The 4,136-nt window shown below is 37.2% G+C and overlaps 1 pseudogene; it reads right to left on the bottom strand.

The window, feature by feature from the left end:
- Nucleotides 1-1,942: 1,942 nt before the first annotated feature.
- Nucleotides 1,943-3,697, bottom strand: LOC149014381 (bZIP transcription factor 44 pseudogene; annotated as a pseudogene).
- Nucleotides 3,698-4,136: the final 439 nt, after the last annotated feature.

Below are 4,136 nucleotides of genomic sequence, written 5' to 3' on the forward strand. Positions count from 1 at the left end.
TAAAGGAGAAGGTGACAGATTAAGGAAAAGATTCCCCTTCTTCAAGCTACTTTCTTTCTGTTTACCAAGAAAGTTAAACTACTTAATTTATGGATTTGAGTCAATTGGTCATTCTTTATTTAAGTGGCAACCTAGTTAGGACCAATACTTGATAGTGCATCTTGCTGTTCATGGACTAGGATTCTAAATTACACCTTGTCATAATGCAGTAAAAGTCATTAGTCATGAAGGGAGTGATTTAACCATCCATCTAATGCATGATTAATGTCAAGCACAAGTTGGTAATCCCCAAAGTGCTTCATCCATTGCCTTCTAGCTAGTTTGTTTTCTATGTTCATAAGTTATAATTTTTGAAAAAGAAGGGAAAAGATAATAGATTAGATCATTACTTGCTCAACCATCAACATAAGACTCTGGGTAAAATGTGACAGGGTTGCAGTATTTGAATGTTAATGGAAGTTGGAAGGCATGAAAGAGAGAGATCCATTGGTGAACAGGTCGGTGATTAAAATTTATGTAGAACTTTTATTTATTAAGATCACAAGTTCAGAGGAAAGAAAAGGCTGGGCTTCTGAATAAATCATCCTCAAGTCTCATGCTCTGTCCCTTGCTTCACATGAAGCCTGAAAATGGCATAGTTATATTTTAATCACTTGCAGCTATCAAGTTTCATAAAAGTACATTAAAAGTTGTAGTTAAAAAGGGTTAAATGGCTTCTTAATATTTAAAAAACTTCTGATCATTTGAGTACCATTTAGTGAGTTGTGTGTGACTGAAAGTTCTGGAAGAAGTATCACAGATCTCTATGAAGTTTAACAGGGGATGCTTTCCCTTGAAGCAGGGAAATAAAAAGAGAAAGGACCCAAGTCAAGGAGAAATAGTGCCAATCTCCATTGCTAAGCTGAGCAGCTACTTCCACAAACCATGCCTCAACAGTATCTTTTTATTTTCTTTCACCATGCCTAACTGAAATCTATGATAGATCTTAATAACTTTAATTCTTTCCAGCAACACAATCTGTGATGACACCTAAAACAGACCCAGCTGATTCATTAGTAAGTTCTTGAGCCGATCAGAATTTTTTTGTAAACTCCAGATCTGAAGAACCAAAAGATCCTGAGTTGTTCGAAGGGGATCTATTATAGTGAATCTAATATTGACCATCTTTTGAGGATTTTAATGTAAAATAAATAGTCTCAATCTTGGGATTGGTTGATCCTTTGTTGTTCAACTTGGAACTTTTAAAAGCAATCAATCAGAGGTTGTAACAGAGAAATCACTTTCATTTAGAGTTGATGTCATAATTCACAGTAACAGAGAATAGTTAACACCAATCAGAGTGTCCTGTTTCCATCAACCAAGTGGCTTTAGTTTTGTTGGATGTGAAAGTGTCACTTTAACAATCAACCCATCAGTGATTGGATCATGCTCACTGCATACCGCACTCTTCTATGCATAAGAATTCATCTGCAGTGCTGAGTACTGAATATACACCCTCCTCAAGCATTAAGCATGCTTTGCCCTTTTTAAGCTCTTACCTATGTAATAGTTTGTAATGTAAAGTTGGTTTATCTCGTGGCATCAAATATGTGAAGGGAAAGGTTAGGTAGACCACTCTTTCTCTCTCTCTCTATTTTCTTGTGGGCTTGACTGGTTGAGGTAGCTCATAGCTACTCGGCTTAGTTTAATTGGTTTTCTATTATCATGCTTGAAGAAACAAGATAAAATAAAACAAAACCAACCAGTAGGATTGATTGATGATGATGAAATCCCATCTCATCCTCCAAAATAAACCCACTAATTGATCTCAGGGAACTGTGGAAAGATTAACCTCAGCCCCACTGACTTAAAGTTGATTGCATCATCAATTCTCATACAAAACTCACCTAAGAAACAGAATCCCCACCACAAATCCTTGAAACACAAAAGGTCCTCCCTCTCCCATGATCACATCACTTCCTGATGCCTGACTTATCCACACATTTATTATTTTAATAGTTTGTTGAACTGCCAAAAACACATATATATAAGAAGTGCAAGAATTGAAGACATTATTAACACACACATATATTTATATATGGTATAGATGGAGAGTCCAAGATACATAATATAATCTGGAACCTTTGTTGATAAAGCTCCATTTACATGCTAGACCAGTGACACACTCATATTTACTTCTTTTGCTATGGCCCTAGTAGACAGTAGAAAGCACATGACCCAGTGAAAGAAACGGAAAGAAAAGGGCAAAAAAAAAGCCCCCTTTTAAGCTCTATATTCATTGATAACCTAGGCAAACACCATTGGCAACACAAACTACCCCTTGGTCTCATATTCTCAGGCATGGGAGGAGGGAGTTCTAGTACTGAAACATATCTGCAGAAGTCATGATGGGCTGATTTAGATAGATTGAATTCCAGGGGTTCATGAAGCTGTCAGCACCAACGGGAGAATCCTGAGTTTCAAAACTGTTATTACCCATATTTATGCAGTGAATGATCTCATTGAGAGACTGTAATCTGTTGTTCAACTCTCCCATCTGTGCCCTCAAAACAGAATTCTCTGCCTCAAAAGCCAAGTAGTTGTGGGTAGTAATGTTTATACTTGTAAGGATCTGGTTGTTTTCCTTCCTTAGCTGCTCGACTTGGATCATCAGATCATCCAAGTGCTGCTGTTTCCTCATCCTGGATCGCCTAGCTGATTCCTTGTTCGACAGCATTCTTTTCCTTTTCCTTTGATCCATTAGAAGCTGAAGGTCCTCTTCTGAACCAGAGTTTGGAAGCAGAGTAGACCCTGAAGAAGTTCCACTGGAGGAAGCCATGGTATATTTACAGTAGACAAAACTAACACAACAACGACACAGGACTCAAACACTAGTTATTTCGAAATTCAAATCTGCAATATGATTAAAGTTATAATAATAGATATAAAACTGGTCTAGCACTGATCAGAGTGAAGGTTCAGACTGTTCATGAAAAAACGTAAAACCAGTAAAGAAACACAACGGAGAAAGACTGAACTAAGTGGGTCCTGCGTCTCAGTGTGGAATTTATCATAAACCCAGAGAGAAGGATTTCACTAAGAATTGGAGACATGAATCAGAAACATCAAGAAGAATATGTTAAGCATCAAGATAAACGGGCAGGACGACCTGTTTTCAGGCAGTACTGCAACTATAAGACAGAATTTTCAACTTTCCCAGAAAGTTTGGAAAAATATCTTAGCCCAACAGCTCAAATAGCATAAAAAGAAAAATAAAAAACAAGAAGATTGGTCTTCCTATTCCAAACCGAAATCCCCAACTTCAAAAGCATAAACCTGAACAAAGTAACCTTTAAAACGCACACCGAGAAGCAGCTATGTTTTCTGAAGAACACAGAAAATATTCTGTTATCCAGGAAAAAAAATGGACAGGATCTTCACAGAAAACCAGAAGTTACAACTGGTAAAAAAAAACCCAGATAGAGGTGAGGAACAAGGACTTCAGTTTTGAATCTAAACCCAAAAATCAACCCAAAACTATCGTACCCAACCTCGGAAATGAACAGGAGCAGAGCTTCAGAAGCTCAAATTTAGAAAAGAGAAGAGAAAGAACAGAGAGAGCACCAGAGCACCCTAAAACTTGCAAACGGAGGAGAAAGGGAAGTAGAACGTTGTATGAGAAGCTGCTTTATAGACCTAGAAAGCAGACATTGAAACTAAAAATATTCAAGAAAATTGAAAAAGAAAAGAAAAAGAACGAGAAAGAGAGCAGAGAGCTTTGTTCATAACTTCACCTTGGAATCTACTCTCTAGAAAAAGTAGTAGTTGGAAAATAGAGAAAGTGAAAGAGAGGGTGGAAGGTGACGTTTGATGAGGCATGTGGGGGCGGAAACGAAATCTCCACGACCGTCCAGCTGGTGAGCAACAAACAAAAACATGAACAGAAAATCAGAAAAAAAAAACACAAAATTAAAATTGGAAATGCAATCAGAATAAATTTTATAATAGAAGCAGGGCATGGGCACGCCCTCTTCCCAAAGTAAAATAATAATCTCAATTTTTTTATTAAATAAAAAAGATGCAATAGTGGCGACCTAGCGCTCCTCGCTATTCAATGTTCAGACTTTTTATCGAGTGCAACCTATATAAAGCATTAG

This window comes from Hakea prostrata, chromosome 5 (genome assembly GCF_041222555.1).
Source record: "Hakea prostrata isolate BN-2017 chromosome 5, UWA_Hpros_2, whole genome shotgun sequence".
NCBI classification, from domain to species: Eukaryota; Viridiplantae; Streptophyta; class Magnoliopsida; order Proteales; family Proteaceae; genus Hakea; species Hakea prostrata.